The sequence below is a fragment of the Hemitrygon akajei genome, chromosome 9, assembly GCF_048418815.1.
Source record: "Hemitrygon akajei chromosome 9, sHemAka1.3, whole genome shotgun sequence".
In the NCBI taxonomy this organism is placed as follows: Eukaryota; Metazoa; Chordata; class Chondrichthyes; order Myliobatiformes; family Dasyatidae; genus Hemitrygon; species Hemitrygon akajei.
In genome coordinates, this window is record NC_133132.1 from 130,842,139 (window position 1) to 130,855,796 (window position 13,658).

Sequence of the window (13,658 nt, forward strand, 5' to 3'; positions counted from 1 at the left end):
TTTTCCTGTCTGATGGCACAGGACCAGATCTAAGACAGCATTTTCTCCTGCTGTTCAAGGAAGCTCTCACAGATGCATCCTATCAATACCTCCTTAAGAATGCTGTGACAAACTTGATTTGCTCAATTGATGTGCAAGTTAAAGTCCCCCACGTCAAATGCCATTCCATTCTTGGATGCATCAGATATTTCCTGGTTTATTGCTGTGTGACTGTAATGGCATTATTCTGTGGCCTATATACGACTCCCACCAGTGATATTTTCTCCTTTATTATTCCTAATCTCTACCTAGATAGACTCAGCAAACTGATCTTTAGATCATATATCATCTCACTATTGACCTGATCTCATGCTTGATTAAGAGCGTGATACCATCCTGTTTATCTTTCTGTATTACCTGATACCCTTGGATATCTAATTCCCAATTATCTCTGCACTGCAACCATGTTTCTGTAATAGGTACTAAATCATACCTCTTTGTACTGATTAGTACCATACTTCATGGTAATGCATTTTGGTAAAAGGAACACTAGTGCAGACTATTATCTTAATGGGGAGAAGGTTCAAACCTCAGAGCTGCAGAGATTCTGTGCAAGGTTCCCAGAAGGTTAATTTACAGGTTGAGGCTGTGATAAAGAAGGCAAATGCGATGTTGGCATTTATTTCAAGGGGAATAGAATGTAAAGACAAGGAGATAATCATAAGCATTTATAAGACACTGGTCAGGCCGCACTTGGAGTATTGTCAACAATTTTTGGCCCAGTGTCTCAGAAAGGATATCTTGTTATTGGATAGAGTCCAGAGGGGGTTCACAAGAATGATTCCAGGAATGAAGTGGTTAACATATGAGGAGCGTTTGGCAGCTTTGGGCCTGTACACACTGAAATCAAGAAGAATGCATGGGGTCTCACTGAAACCTACCTAATGTTGAAAGGAGTAGTAGGTTAGATGTGGGGTGGATGTTTCCAGTGGTGGGGGTATCCAAACCTAAAGGGCACAGCCTCAAAATTGAGGGGAAATGTTTTAGAACAGAGGCAAGGAGGAATATTTTTAACCAGAGAGTAGTGAATCTGTGGAATGCTCTGCCACAGACTGCAGATCAGGCCTAGTCTATGGGTATAATTTAAGGTGGAAGTTGATAGTTTCTCGACTGGACAGGGCATCAAAGGATATAGCAGTGTATGGGGTTGAGTGGGATCCGGGATCAACCATGATGGAATGGCGGAGAAGACTCAATGGGCTGAATGGCCTAAGACCTATGTCTTAAGGTCTCTAAAGATCACTGACCGTGTCTTGAATATTATGGGCATTCAGTCTTTTTAGAAACTAATGATGTTTGTGTCCTTTGCATTTGTCTTTTCTGGATTCCTCTCTGATTTGTCTTATTTCTATACTTTTGCTTTGGTCTCTGCATTCGTCTCATCTGTCTTTCTGTCTGGATTTCTGGATTTCCACCCTTGCCTTATTAACTCTCCCCAATAACACTCGCAAACAATCCCGCTAGGACATTGGCCTGGTCTTGTGCAGGGAAAGACCATCGCGTCTGTACTGCTCCCATGTCTCTTAGAATCTGTTCCAATGCCCCAGGAATCTAAAACCCTGCTTCCTGCACCACTGTTTAAGCTACATATTCATCTTAACTATGCTGCTTTATCTACTCTGACTAACATATGACACAGGCTGCAATCATGAGAGTATCACCTTTGAAGTCCAACTTTTGAATTTTTCTTCGTGCTCCCTAAATTCGGCTGTAGGACCTCCTCCTATTTTATTCCTGTATTGTTCTGAAGTAGGAATTTCCACAGTGAGATTGCTAGCACTCTTTCTGTAAATATGGGACCTGACAGAAGCCCATGTGGTCAGAGGAACAGAATGCACAAGGTAGGCATCTAGGTTTCTGGAGATCAACTTAAAGTCCTGGATAATGGAGGCAGCAGTACCTGTTACTACAAAACCTTGGAGTATAGCATCTTTTGATAGCATATCTTTCATAGGCAGCTGTTTGACCATTGTAAAGTAATTCCAAATGTTGTTTTGACCTGCTGAGCAAAGCTGCCAGCCATGATTCAGTCAGCAGCATTCTGAAGATCATAATTGAACACAGGACTTTAACATTAGGTCCTAGCTGCCACTCCAGTGCTGTACTGAGTGGCTGTTGCACTGTCTGAGGCCTGCCTTATGGATGAAACTTTCTCAGTCAAATGAAGAAAGTCCCAAAATGCTATTTCTTTGGAGTAAAGAGATTCTTGGTGGTGGCCTGACCAATACTGACTTTCAACCAACAATATCAAAACATAATAGTCACAGAGTCATAGTATCACACAGAGTCAAAGTATCTAATACAGAACAACACACACAAAATACCAGAGGAACTCAGCAGGTCAAGCAGCATCTGTGGAAATGAATGAACAGTTAATGTTTCAGGCCAAGACCATTCTTCAGGACTGAAAAAGAAAGGGGAAGACGCCAGAATAAAATTTGTGAGGGAAGGAGAAAGAACTTTAAACAAAAATAAAAAGAGAGTATGCAGACACGACTTCAGTGGGGCAGGAGCAAACAGAGACAATGGGCCTACCCAAACAGACAGGGTTTGGATCTTGGGTATAAGGTAGAAATGTGCAGTGTGGGGTAAGGGAACTAGGAGTTTGGTGGCAGGGGATGAGCTTTCTCCAAAATTGATGATAGTGTGGGAGAGATTTTCTGATGGTCCAAAGTAGGGTTTTTTTCAAGGGGTAGGGAAGAGGAGGTGCCTGAGAATTGCTGTCTGGCTTCAGCAAGGTAGGGGTCAGTATGCCTCACTACAACAGCAAACACTTTGTCTCCAAGTTTGATGGTAAGGTCTGGTTTGTTGCGGAGTAAGTGGAGGGCAGTGCGTTCAGAGGGGGTAAGGTCGGAGGAGGGGTGAGGACAGCTTAAGTTGAGATGGTTGATGTCTCACTTGCAATTAGAGATGAATAGATCCAGAGCAGGCAGAGAACCAGTGTGGGGTGTCCAAGAAGAAGCAGAGAGGTTGGTGATGGGAGAAAGGATCATTGGCATAGGGTGGGGAATTCTTGCCAAAGAAGTGGCAACGAAAGAAGAGATGGAAGGAAAGCTTGACATTGTGGTGGGCACAAAGCTCACTGAGAGTAAAGTGGAACAAAGTAAAGGGTCTTGCTGAGGACAGAGCATTCTGCCTCAAAGTGGGTCCGGTCAGAAGGAATGGTGAAGACATGGCAGGGATTAGAGCTGGGATCAGTGGGGGGGGGGGGGGGGGTGAGGTAGTTATAGATCCAGATTGGTTTAGAATGCTTTTCAGTAGCCTGATGCTGAGGAAGTTTTGCTTTCTTTGAGCGCTTGACCCAACAACTTACTGTTTGAAAGCAATGGAATATATATTGTTGATGTAATCAAAATTAAAGAAAAATATACAATACTCAATTGATTTCAGTTTTATATGTATATATCTTTGGTTGATGGGATCACAAAGGATTGCAGATGTTGGAACCTGGAGCAATAAACAAACTGCTGGGGAAACTCAGCAAAGGACCTTGACCCAAAATATCGATTATCCATTTCCTCCACAAATGTTGCTTGACCCAGTGAGTTTCTCCAGCACTTCGTAATTATTCCTTGATGTTATATCTTTGGTTTTGAATTAAGGACTTATAGACAAAAAAATATTCATTCTCAAACATGTTCAAAAGAAATAAATTTTTAAATATAGGTACGAAGCCAAACTAGTTCATAGTTCAAAGTTCAAGGTTAATTTATTATCAAAGTACATGTATGCCATCATATAAACCCTGAGATTCATCTTCTTGTTGGCATACTCAAAAAATAAAAATAATCAATAACCATATCAAATCAATGAAAGACCATACCGACTTGGCATACAACCAATAAAACAATAAACTGAGCAAATACAAAGATAAATAATGATAGAGCTAATCGAAATCAAAAACAAAGCAGCAGGATACAATACAACAGATGGATGAATATGAAACATATAAGTATCTGGGATATCAACAAGCAAAGAAAATAGATAACAGTGTGACAAAAAAAAAATTCAACAGAATTCACTTCAAGGCTGCCAAATCTGCCAAACAGAGCTCAACAGTAAAAGTATAACAAAGGCAATAAACACTTTCGCTATACCCATTTTAATATATTCTTTTGGCATAATATCTTAGTCCGAAACTGATCTGGAAAATTTACAGAGAAAATTAAGAACTGAAATGACATATTTTGGAAAACACTATGCACACTCAAACATGCTTAAATTAACGTGTCCGAGGACAGAATGAGGAAGAAGAATAACAAATATTAAAAAATTACACAACAATCAGATAAACCTTGAAGGGATATATTTTCATCAACAAGAACAGGATTCAGCATTCCATGCAAGCATGTGAAATTCTGATAAGAAGTACACTCCACTAAACTTAACTGAGAGCACAATCCACAAAATGAAGAAATTATCACCATTGTAAAATAAGTTAACCAATGGAAGAGCATGACCCTCCTTGGAAGTTATCCCAGGATCTGAGCAGACTAGATGTCAACAAGGAAGCGTCAAACACCTGGCTTAGAGTTGGAGACATCTTCCTAGAAACAGAAAGGTTCATTGTGGCAAAACAGGACAAGAAAATATCAAAATTACATAATTAAAGACCAACAAATTCAAGACAATAAATGCAGAACATGTGGAATTCATTGCCGCAGGTAGCTGTGGAGGACACGTCTTTATGTATATTTAAGGCAGAGGTTGATAGATTCTTGATTGGTCAAGGCATGAAGGGATTTAGGGAGAAGGCAGGAAATGGAGACTGAGAGGAAAATTGGATCAACCATGTTGAAATGGTGGAGCAGGCTCGATAGGCCAAAAGGCCTAATTCTGCTCCTATAAAATGCCAAGAGAAACCAGAAACAATCCAACACATTACAGGACCCTGCAGCAGTTTAACTTAATCTGATTGTTACAAAGGCACAATCAAATAGCAAGCATCATTCACCAAACTACTGCTTTAAAAGAAGCAAGATTTCATAAACGAAAGCATGCCTTACTTTAAATAGAAGCCTGATCCAGTTTTAGTCAAAATCCCACAAGTTATTTTATGACAATCCATTATTACAGATAGGATGGACCATAATAACCATCCAGATATAACAATACAGGATAAACTAGCAAGAACAACTTACTGAATAGATACAGGCAGTTCAAGCACACAGAACATATAGAAACCAATAAGTGAAAAAAAAAAACAGAAAAATACTGAATTGAAAAAGGAAATTGAAAGATTATGGAACATGAATGGGTTATACGTTTTCCCAATTGTAATATTGGTGAAACTGACATCACCCCCCCCCCCACCCCCCCCCCCCCCCGAATCAATATCATTAAACAATTAGGGCTACAGAGCAATACCTATGTAGATCTTCAGAAGACCACTAGAATAGTCCGAACATTCCTAGCAATTAGAAATAAGTGTGCTTGGCCTGTACCTCAGGTTTTGCCAGCTTGAGCTGAGAAAAAAATTTAAAATAATAATATTAAATAGTTAAGCAATAAATATCAAGAATGTGAGATGAAGTGTCCTTGAAAGTAAGTCCATAGGTTGTGGGAACATTTCAATGATGAGGTAAGTGAAGTTATGTGAAGGAGGCATGCCCCTTTGGCTCCAGAGCCTGATGGTTGAGGTGTAATAACTTTTCTTGAACCTCATGGTTTGAATCTTGAGGCTCCTACACCTTCTTCCTGATGGCAGCAATGAGAAGAGAGCATGATCTGGGTAGTGGGGGGTCCCTGACGGTGGATATGGCTCTCTTCTGACAATTCTCCATTTAGATGTGCTCAGTGGTGAGGAGAGCTGTGATGCAACCAGTCGATTTAGTCAAAGGTTAGATGTCATGCCAAATCTTCGCTAACTCCTAAAGGAGATAGAGGCCTGCCATCCTTTCTTTGAAATAGAACTGATAGGTGGAGCTACATTGGCACCAGACAGGCACTTAGAAACATAGAAAACCCTCAGTATAATGCAGGCTCTTTGGCCCACAATGCTGTGCCGAACATGTACTTACTTTAGAAATTACCTAGGGTTACCCCAAGCCCACTATTTTTCTAAGCTCCATGAGTCCCTTAAAAACCCTATTGTATCCACCTCCACACCATTGCCGGCAGCCCATTCCATGCATTCACCATTCCCTGTGTAAAAAACTTACCCCTGACATCTCCTCTGTACCTACTTCCAAGCACCTTAAAACTGTGCCCTATCATATTAGCCATTTCAGCCCTGTAAAAAAGCCTCTGACTATCCATACAATCAATGCCTCTCATCATCTTATACACCTCTATCAGGTCACCTCTCTTCCTCTGTCGCTCCAAGGAGAAAAGTCCAAGTTCACTCAACTATTCTCATAAGGCATGCTCCCCAATCCAGGCAACATCCTTGTAAATCTCCTCTGCACCCTTCCTATTGTTTCTACATCCTTCCTGTAATGATCAGAACTGAGCACAGTACTCCAAATGGGGTCTGACCAGATTCCTATATAGCTACAATATTACCTCTTATTACCTCTTGAACTCAATCCCTTGATTGATGAAGTCCAATTCACCATATGCCTTCTTAACCACACAGTCAACCTGTGCAGCAGCTTTGAATGTCCTATGGACTCGGACCCCAAGATCCCTCTGATCCTCCACACTGCCAAGAGTCTTACTATTAATGCTTAATCTGCCATCATATTTGACCTACCAAAATGAACCACCTCTCACTTATCTGGCTTGAACTCCATCTGCCACTTCTCAGCTCAGTTTTGCATCCTATCAATGTCCTGCTGTAACCTCTGACAGCCCTCCACACTATCCACAACACCCCCAACCTTCATGTCATCAACAAATTTCCTAACCCATCCTTCCACTTCCTCATCCAGGACATTTATAAAAATCATGAAGAGAAGGGGTCCCAAAACAGATCCCTGAGGTGCACCACTAGTCACCAACCTCCATGCAGAATATGATTCGTTTACAACCACTGTTTGCCTTCTGTGTGCAAGCCAGTTCTGGATCCACAGAGCAAGGTCCCTTTGGATCCCATGCCTCCTTACTTTCTCAATAAGCCTTGCATGGGATACCCTATCAAATACCTTGCTGAAATTCATATACACTACATCTACTGCTCTACCATCATCAATGTGTTTAGTCACATCCTCAAAAAATTCAATCAGGCTTGTAAGACATGGCCTGCCTTTGACAAAATCATGCTGACTATTCCTAATCATGTTATGCCTCTCCAAATGTTCATAAATCCTGCCTCTCAGGATCGTCTCCATCAACTTATCAACCACTGAAGTAAGACTCACTGGTCTTTGAGCTCATCTATGGAAGCAACTCATTTCTACCTTTAATGTCTCTTTTTATTCCTTTTCAAGGTGGATGGGGTTCTGTCAAAGACCCTGACCTAGAGATACACTGAAACTTTCAGTTCTTTGCAGCAACGGGACCTGCTCCTGGGGCTGCTTTTATATATCTCAAAGATGTGGCCTAGATGACGAATGTACCTTTGGGGTTCCAACGCTTTGTGTCTCTGGGTATGAGCTGAGTCTGTGCTGGTGCCACCGTCTGAAGCTTCAGGGGAGAAAATGGAATATCAGGAACAATGGATCAGCTGTCAGGGTCTCTGTACTCGGCAAACCACTCTCTCTCTCTATTTCTCTCGTTGGTGGGGGAGTGTTTGTTGGCGATTCTCGATTCAGACAATTCGGAAATAAAAGCTTTAACACTGTGAATCAGCGAGTGTTTGTTTTTGTCTTGTTCGTCTCCCTGTCTCGGTGTGCGACACCTGTGTGACACCTCTATGTCCCTTTATTAGGGAAAGAGGGAGAGCCTGTGGTCTGTCAAATTGTCAGGTGAACAATCAGTTTTCACTATACTGCAGATCATGGTCTTTCTTGGGGACTTTGCTGATGCTTACTTGGTGGGTGGAGGGTACACGCTGTTTTGCTGAATTAAGTGGGGGTGGAAGAGGGGAGAGTCATTGCTCCGCTACTGCTTGTGTGTGGGAAGGGGGAGTAAGGGGCTTTGGGGCCTGAAGATTTTTATTGTCACTCATTCTTTGGAGTACTCTTCTGTATTCATGGATGTCTGTGAAGAACAAGAATTTCAGGTTTTATATTCTATGCATTCTCTGATAGTGAATGGAACTATTGAATTATGTGTTGGTCCCAGAACAGGTCTTCGAAAGAACACTGTGGAATTTAAAGTTGCTGACTCTCTCCCCTCTGATCCTCCGATGAGGACTGGTACATGGGCCACAGGTTTTTGTCTCCTGAAGTCAATAATCAGCTCCACAGTCTTGCTGACATTGAGTAAGAGGTTGTTGTTGTGGCACCACTCAGCCAGATTTTATCTCCCTCCTATATGCTGATTTGTTAGCATCTTTGATTTGGCCTATGACAGTGGTATCATCAGCAAACTTGAATATGGCATTGGAGCTGAACTTTGCCAAACATTTTTAAGTGTAAAGTGAGTAGAGCAGGGAGCTAAGCACACAGCCTTGTGGTTCACCTGTCCTGATGGAGATTGTGGAGAAGATGTTGTTGCCAATCTGAACTGACTGGGGTCTGCAAGTGTCAAAATGAGGATCAAATTGCACAGGAGGTACTGAGTTCAAGGTCTTGAAGCCTATTGATTAGTTTTGTGGAGATGATAGTATTGAATGTCAAGCTGTAGTCGATAAAGAGCATCCTGATATATGCATCTTTGAGGTGCAGATGTTCCAGGGCTTAAAAAAATTGTCCAATCCGGCAGGAAATACCATTTTATAGATTTAGGTTATTAATCTGCATTTATCATCAGTCAGTTTTTATGACCATATTGCAATTAAATGGATAATTCAAGTACAGCTCTTCAGCTAAATTGCTTCTACTTGAGTTAAAAACTGCAACACAACTGAATGCTGTTGCATTATTTCTAGTGATGAACCCACATCCAATTTATCTGTTCCAATCACGACTCCTTCCATACCATTGCTACTAAATTGTTTTCCTTTCACTTTAAATGTTTCCCTTCCACAATGGTTGGCAGGGCTTTCCCTCCTAGACCAAGGCTAGTGTTCTTCTTCTTTTCATTTTCTATCCACCAGCCTCCATTTTAGTAGATCACTGCCAAGCCACCTCCAAGTACATATTCTCTTCCCTGCACCATGTTACATTCCAGATTACCATTTTCTCTGCAGCTCCCTAGTTCACTCTTTCACCCCCCACTCAACACTCACCATGCATCCAATTACAGGAAATGTAGTACCAGTGCTTTTACCCCTTTTCATCACAGATTCCAGTGACTGAAATACTCCTCCCTAGAGGAACAGTCATAATTCATCTTCAAGGAGTTGCGTCTTAGGAAGACAGCGTCCATCAATGAGGACCCCCACCACCTAGGACATGCCCTCTTCTCATTGTTCCCATTGGGAAGGAGGTACAGAAGCTTGAAGGCAAACAGTTAGCAAGCCAGGAACAGCTTCTTCCCCTCTGCTGTCTGATTTCTAAATGGACGTTAAACCCATGAACATTACCTCATTACTTTTTTGTTTGTTTTTTTTCACTACTTATTTTAAATTAAATATTTAATAGACACGTATATGTTTACTGTAATTCACATTTTTATTCCTCTGTTTCATTGTACTGCTGCCGTAAAGTGAATACATTTCAGGACAGCGGCTGATGATACTAAACCTGATTCCGATTCTGATTTAACTGTACCACGTTTCATTTAATGCTCATAATGTGATCTCCTCTACAGCAGGGAAATCAGAATTAAATTGTATGACCACTTAATAGAAAATCTCTTGATTTCTATACGATGATGCTGAACTTTTAGTCTCTAGTTACAATAGTTCCTTATTCTATTCCCACTCACACTTCTCTGTATTTTGCCTTATACACTGTTCCAACAAAGCATAAAGTAAGATTGAGGAACAGAATCTCATCTTCGGCTCTTGGGACTCATCATTCAATACATTCAGACAACAAGTGTTTTCATTTTGTATTAGAATTCACTCTTTCTGTCTTTATTTCTAAATTACAGCATTTGCTATGTTTTACTAATCCAGTGACTTTTATCTCATGGATCAAGTACTCTTTTTCCTTTTATTTCCTTTAACTATATCTGTCTTTTTACATCTTTTTATGAACAATTCCTCCTGATAACTAGCTATGATTAATCACCATTCACCATCCTCTCTCTATTGGTTCCGCCATATGTGCCATTCAAAATCTACCCTTTCACTAACAGTCACTTTATTCTCTCCACTCATTCCAATGTTTGATTTCTAAATTTCTTCAAAAGGTTGGTTGCCATGAACATAAGTTGTTGACAAGAATCCCGAACTTTGTTCTCATTCTGTAGAGCTTCCTTTTCTTTTTCAATCTTTTTATTATTATTATTAATATCAACATAATAAGATTAATACATAGATAATGGGATTACAAACATACAAATTTCAACTGAACATGAAAGGATACATAAGCAATAGTTACAATATAAATGAGTCTTCCCAAATCATGGACGATACAAGTAACATATAAACAAAGCAAACCTAGGTATATCATAATATATATTAAAAAAACAGAAAAGAGAAAAGAAATTTATGCTAGAAAAAATAATCTAACAATCTAATAAATAATAAGGAAAAAAATGAAAAAAGAAAAAAAAAGGAAAAAAAAAGAAAAAAATTCTTACATTAATGGCTAGAACTATTTTGTTGAATTGGAAAGAAATTAATCCTCCTACCGTATTTCATTGGTTTTCTCAAACTATGTTATGTCTAAATTTAGAAAAAATTAGAAGTGTTGTATTTGATACTTCTATTAAATTTGAAAAGATATGGAGACCATTTATTCAATATTTTCATATGATGTAATGTGACCCTGTTCCAAGCCTATTTGTTTTTCCAGTTTTGATTTTACATATGTTGAGAAGATCGGAGTTGACGACACTGATGATTTTGTATTTTTGTTAGATATTATAAACAGCCCTTTTTTCATTATTTTTTTTTCCTGTAGATGCTTCCTGACATGAGTATTTTCATTATTTCTTGGTCTTCACTTCAGTAGAAGGAAGAAAGAAGTCCCATCTTTATGAAGGTTCATACCTCAGTCTGAATTTTACTGAAAATGATTAGAAATTATTTTCAGGGTAATAATTAGTGACTTGTTATTTGCAGGGCTCACAAAGAGATTAACAGCGCCAACAGAATTTGCAAGGAAGAGAAAGAAACAAAGGTAGTAGGTGTGATTTTAATTTATTAAGCATAACCAGTTGGTATTTCTTAAAAGAAACATCATATTGTTTCAGAGTAAATGATGTTATAAATGCACAAATTTATGGCCTATATACAAGTTCTGCCAGCTGTATTAAAATAACAGAAGCTTCAGCTGTTTCTAGCTGATGATCACACCTACCATTTTGATTATGTTTCCCTGAAGGCACCAAGTTTCAAAGTAACATTTCTTGCCATGTTACTCAGGCACACACATCCATTCACACACTTATAAAAGGCTTCAGCTGGGTTCTCAAATGCATCAGTGTCTCTGTCCCAAGCAGATTTGTGTGGCCTATAATACACATGAGAATGAATCTGATTTGCAGTCATTGGTGAAGGTCTGGCATGCCCCAAATGCTTTCACATCAAAGTCATGAATCCCAGTGCATCTTTGCTGCAGTCGAATGATATTCCAGACATATGGGCTGTCACATTGACTTTCACATGGTCAAATGATCCACACTGAAGGCACTCACATTATCAATCATGCATCTAAAATAAAACAGTAATAATGAATGTTATTCTGGGAATTTATATCCTTTACTAATATAGCTAATTATAATTTATATGACAGAATTTATGACAGGATTTTTGGGGTCCCACAGAATAGGGTACAGAGATGTGGTCATGGCATGATGGGAAGGGTAAGCTGGGGAAAGAACTCATATTGAAACTGATAGAAGATAAACAATTCACCTTTTAAAGTTAAAATGTTTGGGCTGTTGAAAGAAAGGCGACTCATTGAGTCGCGGAGTCCCTAGAGTTGCAGAATCACAGAAACATTCAACTTATGAAAAATTCATTGTCTAGGACATGATTGACAGCCATCCAAGCTGTGGAGCTTGGCTCAGCCAATTGTCAATTAGTAAGTCTTCTTCTGGATCCTCTATGTGGCATTATTAAACTGCAGAAGTTCCCAATACCTCTCAGTGCATTGCTTTTGAGTTAATGGCCAATATTTTGTACTGCATTAACAAAGGTGTATCCATAAAAGTCATTAGATGGTCAAATATAAGACCATAAGAGCACAAAGACATAGGAGCAGAATTAGGCCGTTCAGCCCATCAAATCTGCTCCACCATTTCATCATTGGCTGAATTATTATCCTTCTCAACCCCATTGGCTACATTGTCCAGGGTTTCCAATACCCAGCTTGCTTGGACATGTGACACAGTTGTTATAGTGATGTCGTCCATGAACCCTCATAGAGCTGGCTGGGCAATACCCAACTCCAGCGTCATCAATTCCATCATCCAAATAATTGACATATAACGTGAAAAGAAGTGGTCCTAATACCAAACCATAAAGAGCATCATTAGTCACTGGTTGCCAACTACAAAAGCCTCCATATATTCCCATTCTTTGCTTCTTGTTAGTCAGCCAGTCTTCTATCCTAGCTAGTATCTTGCTGGACCAACCTTGGTCGCTGGGCACTGTAGAGAGTGGCATGGACAGCCCAACATATCTGTGGATTTGAACTTCCTTCCATTGAGGTGATGTACAGCAACAGGTGCATAAAGAAGGCCAGGAAGATCACCAGTCACCCCAACCATAAACTGTTTCAGCTACTTTCATCAGGCAATGGTACTGCAGCGTTAAAGCCAGGACTACCAAGCTACAGAACAACTTCTTTCTACAAGCCACTAGGCTTATAGGTTCACATGTCTGTACATTACAACAGAGTCATAACACAAAGATTTTTACTCCCTCACGTAGTGGAATGTATGTAAGATTTAAATAAATTCAATTCAATTCAATATCTTTCTTGTAATACCATGGGCCCTTGCTAAGCAGCATTATGTATGACACATTATCAAAAGCCATTTGAAAATCCAAGTATACAACATACACTGAGTTCCCATTGTATATTTTGCCTGTTATTTCATCAAAGAGTTCCAACAGACTTACGAGGCAAGATTTCCCCTGATGGAAACAATGCTGACTTTAGCCTATTTTATTATGTGTCTCCAAGTACCCTGAAACTTCATCCTTAATAATGGACTCCAACATCTTTCCAACCACTGAAGTCAGGCCAAGTGTCTTATAATTTCCTTTCTTTTGCCTTCTATCCTTCTTAAAGTGTGGACACTTGCAATTTTCCAGTCTTCTGGAACCATCCCAGAATCTAAGGATTCTTAAAAGTTTATTACTAATGCCTCCACAATCTCTACAGCTACCTCTTACAGAACCCCAATATGTAGTACATTTGGTCCAGGTGACTTATCTATCTTCAGGTTCCCAAACACTTTGTTCTTAGTAATAGCAAATTCTCTCTCCTCTGTCCCCTGACACTCATGAATTTCTGGCATACTGCTAATGTATTCCACAGTGAAGACTGGAGCAAAATACTTATTACATT